We start from the raw sequence: 12,284 nt of genomic DNA, 5'->3' as shown, positions 1-12,284 counted from the left end.
TACATTAATCCATTAAATATGAAAGAATTAACTCAGAAATGAATTTATTAATGTACTTATATCCAGCTACGCTCCTTAAGACTTGTGTTCATGTGATGAACAACACACAAAGTTTCTCTGGAGTGTTATCCCGTGGAGAAATCTCCTTAGAACTTTAAATAAACTGACCTCAAGTTGTGTAAACCCATATAATGAGAAATGTCTAACAAAAATTGGAAATGGAGCAGAGCAAAAACATTATCAATTGTCTTGGTCTTGCCAAATATGTTCCTTCAGCTGCTCACAGCTTTTGTGACTTTTTTTCAGTCTATTTTACTAGAGGCAATAGAATTATACTGGCATGTATTGTGTATCTACTGGGTGGCCTCCTGCCCTTCAAGTTCAATGATCCCTGCAGATTCCCAAGAGTCTTTACCCCTATGTTCCTTATCAGAATGTTCCTAAAATAATATCACCTCTACTGAAGTGCCAAGTGAAAGTGAAGAAAAATAAATTAATGTTTGTACATTTGACTCATTGTAGGACATTTTGATACCATTATATTGATCATTATGACTTACTGTTTTCCTTATCAGGGTCTCCCTCAATAGCTCTGGGAAGTTATACAGGATTGAAAGTTATACAGGATTGAAGTTATACAGTTATACTGGGCAATAATTTTTAATGAATTGACCATAAGAAATCTTCAAAACTCACAGCATTCAAAATTTTCAAAGAAAGAAGGGAACATTTATTTTCAAGCATTTTCTGTTGAAAATAACCTATTTGCCAACTAATCCACTGAAAATGTTGAGTATTTTGATGAAAATATGCAGATGATTTATTATTATTATTATTATTATTATTATTATTATTATTATTATTATTATTATTATTATTATTATTATTATTATTATTATTATGATTTATTGTTAAAAGCTTTTAAAACTAGAGTTCTAAACCACAAAGGTAGGTAGTTGAGTTGCCTAAATACCTCCACAGATGTAACAATAAATCTCAGTGAAACTAATGTTTAAAATCTATTTTCTGCTGCAGAATAATATTTTGTGAAAAACATCTGTAGATTATTCTCTTTTATCAGTCATTTTTGAATTCTTTCTTAAAAGACTTTGGGAAACTCAGTAGTGTTATTTGGTAAGGTGGTGGAGAGTATGCTTTGTTCAAACCTAGAAATGCTGTAGGAATCATATAATGGCTAAGGATAAATTGTTCACTTCCAAGACTTGATATCAGCAGTGAGATCTCCTTGAGCTCAGAAAAAGAGATCAATTCTTCCTATTTCTGCCATACACTTGGCAAATATTGTAGCAAATAATCTACCCAGGATGGGATTGAAAAAAGACAGTACTTCACTCCTTCCTAAGTGTTATTTCACATTTCCTCTGTGAAAAAGACTACTTTCAGGAGCAGTTTTAGGGTAATGAATATTATTGCCCTAGATCATCTCCTTGCAACATATAAGCATCACCCCCCCAGAGACTTATGAGAGATTGTTCTTTTCAGTATTTCCCACAAGCTATTTTCAGTGACTTTTGGTCTGTATTATATTTTCACAGATCCCATTATCATCTTTCTCTCCCCACAGATTTCCTGCAGGGAAGTGAATCACCTGTAATAAGTGCAATTCCAATAAGTGGCTGGTTTGGTGCTGCAACAACCAGCCAATGCTTTGATGCTCAAAAGTGTTTTGCGGTAAAGTTTTATCTCCTTAGGATTTTGACAACCTTTGCAATTTTCAAGAAGTGGGATAAAACTATCTCAGAAGTGCTTACAAAAGCTGGGGACACTTTTGTTAACTGAGCTGTCATTTTGGCATGGTTCCAAGTGCACGGCAGACTCACTGAAAAAATATTGCATCATAAAATAGACTGTGTAACAGAGTCTTAGCTTGGAATATACCTGAGAACATGAGGTCAACCTGTGCTTGTTATCTCACTAAGATTTCAAAAATCCAAACAACTAAAAACCCCAACCTAGCAGAGGGTTAATTGAAAACTAAGAAGAATCTACTTCAGGCAGTAATGTTTTTTAAACCTTCCTTTAAAAATTTTGCTTATCAAGGAGTGCCCTTCTGGTATATCAACTGAGCCAAGACTGAGTTCTCAAATACTATGATGGCTTCTGTTAATTAGATAGTTTATCTGTGATGAGTTGTTGACACTGAGATGATTTGTGTTAAATAATTTTAAAATATTCTGTGGGGCACTAGCTTAGATGCATTGTTTGTTCATATTCCAGGCCCCGGCTTCAATCTTTTTTACAGTCCTCGACAGAAATGAAGTTGATGCTTCAGCAAACTTCTTTAAGTCAGAACAAGTAACATTGCAAAGATATTTGTGATTAACTGGAATTTTCTGCAATTTTTAATTTCTTTTTTTACAATGAGCTCTAGTTTCATACCATAACATGTGAAGAGTATTTCTGTAATGTTTAAATACATGAAGTTTTGCTAGTTTACAACTTCTTAAATGTATCTTTTTTAATGTTTTCCCTCTCAAAAATCCATCTCCAGTCCCCCAGTTAGGGATAAAAATGCAGGAAAGACTCGCAGGACATGGAACTTCTTTCTACTAGGGTGCTACAGTTTTCTAAATGCTCTATATTTTTTTAAGTTTTATTTCACAGGAAAGATGTATAAGCTGAATTTTATTTGTAAAATACACAATTTATCACAAAAATCCATGCAGTGTGCTTCAGTGATGCCTGCTAAATATTACAATGTTTGAAATAAAAAAAAAATAAGGCTGCATGTAGATGAACCAAAGGTAAATGCTTACAGGTAGCAAGCTACTCTGGCACCATAATAACAGCAGAACATCCTTATTTGTTCCGATTCTTCTATTCCATAAATCAGCTCTCATTGCCTATCTTGCTTCTCTATTCATATATCTTGCAACCCTCCCATTTTTCTCTATTCTTTCCTTCCCATTCCCTCTTTCAATAAAAATTATACTCTTCTTTCTGACTGTTTTTATCTACTTTTCTCTTGTTTGCCTTCACTCTCTAGTCTATAAAGCCCCAAATGCTCCCTTTTCCTTCTCAACGCCCCATCCTTCCTGAGTGGGAGTGCTGCCCATGCCGCGATAACACCTCAGACTCTGTTGTGATCTCCATTCTGCATGTGCACATGGATACAGTCCCCTAATTGAGAGACTTTTTTTTTTTATTAAAAGCATTAGACATTTATATGTAGGAATAACACTTGCAGAGACATTCTCTAGGTTAAAAGTTAAAAGGGATGTCAATCATCATACTTCAGAACATAAACAGATTGCCAGCGTGGGTTGAAAAGGAATTTTCCCCACATAAAATCTTAGAAGTTTGCAATAGAAAAGAACTAATAGGTCAGCTAATCTACCTACCTGCCAATTCAAGCTTTTTCCCCAACATGTATTTTGCTGCTCCTTTGGCCTCTCAAAAATCTCAAGCAATTGGACTGTTAATGTTTCCCTGTAGAGAACATACAGTTGTTTAGTGCAACTAGTTTGCTGTCCAGAATTTTTCAGGTAGACAGTCTAAACTTTCTCTTATTACCTTCATCCCACGAGTCTTCATGGCACTTCCATCTATCATATTAAATATCCTTTCTCTCCTGACTTATATTTTAAAATTTTCCATTATATATATATTGGTGCCATGGCCTGTTTGATGGTTTCCACCTAATCTATGATGTGCCTTTAGCTAAATAAACAATTCTTTTCAGAATGACTTCTGCTTAAAATTATACTCCTGTAACTACAATGCACATGAGAAGAACCACCTACACCATGACTGCAGGCAAGCTAGAGCTTCTGAATATAAAAACAAATACACATACATCGATTTATCAACAAACATACCGACACTACATGTGGTAATGCAAAATGAACGTGCAACTAACTGTAATTTATTGCAAGACAGGTCTTTCAGCTATATGAACTGTTCTGTAGTACTCTTTTCTGTCCTGAAATTCTTTGTTCAGGGAGGAAGATAGTTTTCCATGCAAGGCATCTATCTCTACAGTTGTTAAAAAACCATAAACGTTTAGGGATTCAGAGCAATAAAGATTTGTCAATAAAATAAAAAATACAGAGAAAAGTTTTGAAGCTTGACAGGTTGAACAGGTAAAAGAGTGCTGTCCCTTCCTAATCCACTTGTAAATCATCCCAAAGACCACTAAAATCAGTCAAACCAGAATTCTCCACAATGTTTTAAAATTCTCATATCCTAACTTACAAACAACATTAAGAAAAAAATTCACAGGTAACCCAAACAGGTAGAGGAATACTTTGCCTGGGTCTTCAGAGAGACACACTGTTGCAGATGTGACAGAGGACAGGGTGAGAAAGCACATTGCTGTTCAAATGTGTCATGTGAGTTTTCTGTTACTTGTGGGATTAGTAACATGCCAGAAGAATGAATAGCAGGGCATAAATTTTATTGTACTCTGTGTTACTGTTACAGCATTTAGGAGTCAGAAAACCAACAGAGAGAATGCTGACTTTTGCCACAGCTTTCAACTACTATCTCCAGTTTCTGTTTTCAAAGATAAACAACTGTCCACTCTTCGAAACCTCATATCATCATTTTTCTAGAGCTGTGACTTTTGCATATCTAAGGCTTTACTATGGAGATATTTTGAAAGTCTTGAGGCCAAACTCTAAGCAGGTGCTATCAGATGAAAGCTGCTAGTGACCTTCACTGCACTGCCTAGCCCTCAAGATACTTTCAAACTTCATTGACCTAAGGACGTCAGAGATCTAGGCTGTTCACATAGCAAACACAGATCTCAGTGGTCCTCCTGTAAAAGAATGTTGAGAAATACAATATAGAACTTTCTGGTTTAGGTAAATTTCCTTTAAAAATCTAGAAAGCAAGTTTATAATACACTTGAAATGCAGGCATGAAATGGTTACTATAAAGTATCTTAACTAGACACATTTCTGTAACTCTGTTTTTATATTTCTTTACATCCTTTGTAGATTAGCGTAAACACAATTAATTAATCATGAAAGCAACTCCTACAGAGTAGAAGCAGGATTTTAGCTTCCAAAGCAACTTCCCTGCCAGACCTGAAAAATCTTATTCATCGTCAAGCAGTGTCACTCTTCTTAGCCAGCCTTTGATACCATGAGGTGCAGCAACCAAGAACTGCAGCAGTCTGCCTGTTTTTTGACATGGATACAGGATTGAAATATACTGGGCTATTTGCACCATCTGGTACATGCATTTCAGTTGAATGAAAGCAGATGAACTCCTGGGCACTTTGGTGATGAAACACCAGGAGAAAAAGAAACAAAACCCAAGAGATGTAAAAGTGTTAGTGTGGAAAAGAAGCTGAATTGATCTCATTTCTGGACTGCAGAAGGTCATCTTCTAGGTTTCCACACACGACATGGGACTACATATTTGACTCCTTGAATGTTTAGAGTGGGAGTGCGTTAGATCAAGCAGACTGTTCTAATGATCCTTTTTAGTTTTGAAATCTAGGAATCTATAAATATGTATATATCAATGTTGCTGTGACTATGATTTGCAGCTGTCAATCAGTTTGCTTTTTATGGCTGTAAAATTTCATTTCACTAGGGTTTTTTGTGTAGTCTTCTGAAAAGAATAAAAGTCTACTCCACATCTCCACATTTTAGACAGAAGAGTAATGCATGATTAACAGTATGCTGAGAGGTGTCACATTCACATTAACACTGATGTGTGAACCAGTGGTCAAATGGCAGATTACATGTCTGTCACAACACATCAGGGCAGTGTTCCAGTCTGCCAGCTTTACCCTGCCCAGCTTCTTCAAACAAAGAGTTCTTCTGAAAAATGTAGCACAAAAAAGAATGTTGAGCCTTTGGGGGAAAAAGAAGTCTGTCTCACGGTCAAGCTTTTTGAAGACTTAGTAACATCAAATGGCAGCAGGGGTTACTCACAGTCACATAACCTTGCAGGTTCATGGATCTCTATAGCACAAATGGTGCATATGTGGCCTTATCAAAGATTTTCTGCATGATAACTGTATTACTGAAAAAGTACTACGACTGGCATATTTCGATTTCGAGAAAGGATGCCAATTCTATCAAGGCTAGAAAAACTCTGACCCAGTTCCAAGAGAAAAAGCAATTTTTTGGAATATCATTTGAAGCAAGAAGTTCCAGTTCATTGAAAATGTCATGAAAAGTGCCCTTCTCCTTTTGTCTTACGGACAGAATTTTATTTTTTAAGTGGATAATTAACTAGCTGCTTGACTTCTTATATTGCAAAGAGTCACACCTGGAACTGAAGTGACTTTAGAGGGTAATGATGTCTGAAGCCAAAACATATAACGAAGCGGAACACATTTGCAATCCCTTAGGATGTTTACATATATTAAAAGCAAAATTTTAGAGAATCACTTTATTATTGTTTGCAAGCCCAAAAATTCTATCTCCAGGTTTAAAAATGCTTTCCAGGGGATTGTGCATATTGTGCTCACTTGGGCAGTGCCTGACTTCTTACATGCTTTGAGTCTCAAAAATCTACTGAATTTTCCTGGAAGATAAATTGCTGTTCCAGCAGTACTCTCACTGAAATGAAAGCACAGATTGGAAGATATAAAGGCTAACATGCTTAAAACACTTAAATAACATAAAAGTTAAGTTCTATTTTCAAAAACATCCAGGTTACATGGATCTTTCTTTACAACATAAAAACTTGTTTGCTGAAGAATATTATCTAAGTATTATACTGGTAAGTAGTTGGCATATGAGCCAGTATTTGGACTCAGCCCAAAATGAGTAGTTTTGTATTGTCTTAGCTCATTTCTTATATGTTAATATAGATCTACTATATATAATGGACTTGACAATAAACTCTTACAATGTTTTAAACTTGGAATTTTAAAAATCACTCCTGATTTACACAAAAACATGAACTGGAAGATGGAATCTACACAGAGAAAGGATATGGAGACAGACACACACATACATGTGTATATGTATATATATAAGTTGCGCATTCTTCCATATTCTATGCATGCTATGCATAGACTCTTCATATAATAATATAGAATACATATTCTACATTTCATAAATCATTGCATAGCAATACATAGAAATATGCCATTTCTTGCACGAAAAATTATTCGGATTTTTACACTGATTCTGTGTACATTTGTACACATTTCTAGACAAGTTATCAGCAAATTCCATCCTTCGTATGATCATACAGCTTTTACTAATATCCTCTTCTCTGCTCCCAATTTAAAACATTGAAAATACCTATACAGTTGTGAAGATCTATGAATTTATATAATATATACTCATTTCTCTTAAAACTACTATATTACAGTGATAAGGAGGACTTTTTTCCTAATTTTTCCTTTTTTAACTCTCTGCTTTGTTAGTGAAATGAAGTTCAAGAACATTCAGATGAGCCACAATTCAGTTTGTCAGGCTTGGCTTGTTTTCACAATTTTTTTTCTTCCTGACACCATGAACCTGCTGCTATTCTCATAAGATTTAAAGTTTATTTCTGTACACATTTTGCTTCTCATTTCTGTATGAACGGCTTCTATGTCTTGAGGGATAGAAATGTTATTTTCTGTGGCTTGAATTTAGACTTTTGAAGAATATCATAGGTATGGCATGTTACAAGGAGGAAGAATACTAAGAGAGTGTGAATTCCACCTTTACCTACTGACTTTTGAATTCTCTTACAGTCCTGTAAACAATTATTCTTAAACAAACGTCTCACTGCATGTTACAGTACTATACATAAAAAGAAACTAATTGTGCAGCACAGCATGGTGTTATAAATGATACAACTGTATAACATTTTATGTACAGAAAGTAGATACAAAACTGTGCACAACATAAATGATATTCAATGAATGCATTAATTTTATTCTCTTATTCGAAGACAGAAAAACTTAATAAAATCTTTTTTAAACTCTCATAAATGCACACTTGAGAAATGTAAAAGAAGTGTTAGAAAATTGTCTAATATTATTCGAGTGGGAAAAAAAAAGAGACCTGTATGAAAAAATTCTCCACTCCAATGAAAGAAGGTTTAAGAAGAACAATGAAAAAATTTTAATTGGCCCAAAAGAAAGAAAATTGGAGCTGATATAATGGAGTTTCCTAACTTGAAGAACTTTATTAACAATAGTAATGAAATAGTACCTACATGTGGAACTTTTGTAAGAATTAATTATTGGTCAGCTCTATTTCCCTTAAGTTGCAAGATTCATGGGAAGAATAGTGCTCTTAAAATTGAAGTTAGGCATCTAAATAAAGCAATAATATTTTATTCTGTAACGTTCACAAAATCCTGACAGAACTGATGTCTGTAAGTGTCTAGAGCTGCTCAGCATCTACATTTTCTGCAAGTAATATTCCTGTAATGTCATTAGATACATGCTGAACAACCCATACTTTCAAAACACCGTGAAAAGTACCAACTAACACTCTAAGCCCAGTGTACTTCACAGATTAATTTCACAGCCCTGTGTCTGGGTCCTGAAAGAATTGCCTATACTTAGCTGTCAATTAAAGACTGAAGGGATTTAAATTATTCCTGTTAGAGGTTTGCTTGTGCTTCCGTAGTTCATTTCAAAAATTAGTTACACACATGTTATTATTATAATATAATGAGTCATCTGTTAATTATTTTTGACATCTATGATAATAAAAATATACAAATGTTCCAGTTATTAATAGAATTGGCCTATCTTTATGCAACTCAAATTGTCATGATTGTTGGACAAATTGGCACCAGCTCACTCTTTCATCTTTAAAATGGTGCATTACTATTTGTATCTAACTTACGTGAAGATGTACACCCTGTAAGTCTGTCTTTATGTAACTGCAGATAACCAGGGTTTAACTCACTTTACTTTAAAGTCTTTCACCAAAATGCATGACTACACACACTATCAAAAATAATCTTCGACCGACCACATGCTGTGTAAGGGTACCAGTGAAATACTTCATAAACAGACAGAATGCAAACATGCACAAACACACTAACCACTAATGCCATAAACAACTTCAAGCACAGTACAAACAAAATGCATGCCAAGAAACCTGCTTGAAAATGTGTATTATAGAAAAATACACTTTCAATTTCTGAATGTTATTTGACTACTTATTACTCAAAACCAAAACTATGCAGTCCATGATGGCCCTTGAATTAAACTTCTGCCAAGTTCCAGAGACTGTTTATTATTCATTGTTCCTGGATGAATATATGTTATACATAATATTAAGAGTATCTCTTCTTTTTCTCCATGCATTTTACCTAATAAAAATAGGGAATATATACACACTATATGCATATCACATTTTAAAAAACCCATTAATTATTGGGGCAGAATTTGGATACTCAGTAAACATAACAATCTAAATTACGAAACTAATTTACACCTGATAAAAATCCACACACTTCACCACCACTTTGAATCTGTAGGTACATTCACTTCTATAGAGAATTTAAATATAAGAGTTTCTTCCTTATTGGACTGATTACAGTGCAATCACATCAAAACCACTTGAAGCCTCACAATGGCATCACAAAGTACCCAACATGGTAAGAGGCTGCCAAGTGAAACCCTAAGCCTACCCTTGGCAGGCAGACTGGCTGCAGACAAATCTGATTTGGATATATGTTAGTGGAAAAAAGAGAAGGTCGCTATTAAATAGGAAATACAGAAAAAAAGTCAGAGCCCAGAACCCATCCCTTAGGACTTGGGTATCAGTTCCCAGCGCTGGAATTTAGTCTGAGGATCCTCCCCTCCAATCTGTTCTGGGAGAGATTGTGAGTTAGGATCAATTTTACACCCAGTTTAAGACAGAAGTGACAAAACACATAATTTAACAAAAATTACTCCCAGATTCTTCCTATATATATTCAGCAAATTTGCAGATGACACTAAGCTGGGAACGTGTGTTGATCTGTTAGAGGGACGTAGGGCTTTGCAGAGGGACTTGGAACTGTTGGATGGATGGGCAGAATCTAATGGGATGAAGTTAAATAAGTCCAAGTGCCGAGTCCTGCACTTTGGCCACAATAACCCCCTGCACCGATATAAGCTAGGAACGGTGTGGCTGGATAGTGCCCAGGTGGAAAGGGACCTGGGGGTGCTGGTTGACAGTCGATTGAATATGAGCCAGCAGTGTGCCCAGGTAGCCAAGAGGGCCAATGGCATCCTGGCCAGTATCAGAAATGGAGTGGCCAGCAGGAGCAGAGAGGTCATTCTTCCCCTGTACTCGGCACTGGTGAGGCCTCACTTGGAGTATTGCATCCAGTTCTGGGCCCCTCACTTTAGGAGGGACGTTGAGATGCTTGAGCGTGTCCAAAGGAGAGCAACGAGGCTGGTGAGGGGCTTGGAACACAAGCCATATGAGGAACGACTGAGGGAGCTGGGGTTGTTTAGCCTAGAGAAAAGGAGACTCAGGGGCGACCTCATCACTCTCTTCAACTTCCTGAAGGGTGGCTGTGGTGAGTTGGGGGTTGGTCTCTTTCTCCGGGCAACAACAGACAGAACAAGAGGACACAGTCTCAAGCTGCGCCAAGGGAGATACAGGCTAGAATTAAGGAGGAAGTATTTTACAGAAAGAGTGGTCAAATACTGGAATCATCTACCCAGGGAGGTGGTGGAGTCACCATCCCTTGAAGAGTTTAAAAAAAGACTGGATGTGGCACTTGGTGCCATGATCTAGTTGAGGTGTTAGAACATGGGTTGGACTCGATGATCTTAAAGGTCTCTTCCAACCTAGAATTTCTGTGATTCTGTGATTCTGTGATACTTCTGATACGAAAAACAGCAACAGTGTTGTGCCAGGCTGTGCTGCATGCTTACTGAATGGTCAAACATGTAATGACCAACTCTAGTCTTTTTTTGCTGAAGCTCTGACTTTGATTCTTTACCTTCTCACACAGGTGTTTATGTTCAAAAAACCTGCATGAATATTGTGATCTTCAGTCCTTTGAAAAAGTCTTATGTTGACCAAAAATGTACAGGAAAGACTGTGGCAGAAGAGGGAAGATAAAAAGATGGTTTCGTTTGCTAAGGCTAAATCCACTCTTAAAATGCCCAGCCAAGCACAGAACATCCAGGGTAGAGTTCATTGAGAATCAGAAGCGAAAAGAATGAGCTGATTGGTAAGAGGTGCTGAAGGCACCACACAAACGTGATTCCAGGCACAACACAAATGTGAGTGCTGGTTTGCTGGGCCAATCAATGGTTACAAAGAAATACTGGGGTAAATCTTTCATGGCACGTCTAGGCTTCCACTCCAATTCAGGTAGGTTCAAGAACCACAATGAAAAAATATAAATGGTCTCAAAGTGAGCTGGAATTAGAAAATTACTAAATTAAACTGAACAAGTTTCGCTGATGACTAAAAAGATCACAGTGTGGGCACTGATTTATCTGTTCTGATGATTCATACCGAGGCAATTTAACCAGGTGTCCATCCAGGCAGAAGAATTTACTATTGCTGTGGCAGAGAGAGGATGTTCACTCCCCAGATGCTGCTGTTTATAACTCAGCATAATAAAATAAATGCAATTAGTGGTCTTAGAAAGTAACACAGAATTTTACACCCCAGATCGGCTGAAAGGTGATACCTCATCTCTTCATCCATACTGTCCAGCAAGAAGAATTATCCTCAGGACAAGTATCATTTAAATTCAGCAAATACCATGAATCTTCATTACCAAATCACACTGATTAAACTAATCAAATTCTAAATTCATTTAAATGGGCATAACTGTTGCACAGCAGCTCAGAGCTCAGTGCTCAAAAAAGAGCCACTTGTTAATTAATTTACTGTTCTTTATTTTTAATCCTCTTGGTAGTTGAATTCTGGCACATGATTTTTGTGGTTTTTTCCTTCCTCAGACATAAGGAAGTTGCTAGAGATATGGTTATTACATTCTTTGGTTTTCTTAAGTGGTGAGTTACTTGCCTAAATTCTTTTGTAGCAACAATCCTCTCTTGTTGCAGTGAAATAACTTTGCATTAAATTAAAAGAAAATTAACAAGTTAAAGCTCTGGCTTTGGCATGGGTGAGTATCATTTGCCTGAAACCATACGTGATTTGGAAAGTTTTGGCTGTGGTGGTGCAAATCCCTTGACACAACTTCAGGCTTTAGGTCAGTAGGGAATATTCAAGTCCTTTCCTGATAACTGAGCATAACTTGGTGATTAAAGATGTCAGGTGACCTAACATCTCTGGAGGTCAGCTACAGAAAAGTCGGGGCCAGAAGCCTTTAAACCCATATACCTGTCTGTGTGTTTATTAATGTCATTGGTAGTGGGAAAT

The 12,284-nt window shown here is 36.4% G+C and overlaps 1 long non-coding RNA gene across 3 annotated transcripts in view; it reads right to left on the bottom strand.

Annotated features, from left to right (window-relative positions):
• The window catches only part of LOC134420361 (uncharacterized), a 47,987-nt gene that overhangs the window by 22,665 nt on the left and 13,038 nt on the right, over positions 1-12,284 (bottom strand). For 2 of the 3 annotated variants that reach the window (XR_010028321.1, XR_010028322.1), the window contains exon 3: positions 3,363-3,450. The exons of the other annotated variant lie outside the window; for it this stretch is intronic. This is a non-coding gene — a long non-coding RNA (uncharacterized LOC134420361). The remainder of the gene's footprint in view (positions 1-3,362; positions 3,451-12,284) is intronic. 3 annotated transcript variants of the gene reach the window in all.

This window comes from Melospiza melodia, chromosome 6, assembly GCF_035770615.1.
Source record: "Melospiza melodia melodia isolate bMelMel2 chromosome 6, bMelMel2.pri, whole genome shotgun sequence".
Taxonomy (NCBI): domain Eukaryota; kingdom Metazoa; phylum Chordata; class Aves; order Passeriformes; family Passerellidae; genus Melospiza; species Melospiza melodia.
Note: the sequence above shows the minus strand (reverse complement) of the source record. Positions and strands in the feature narration are given on the sequence as shown.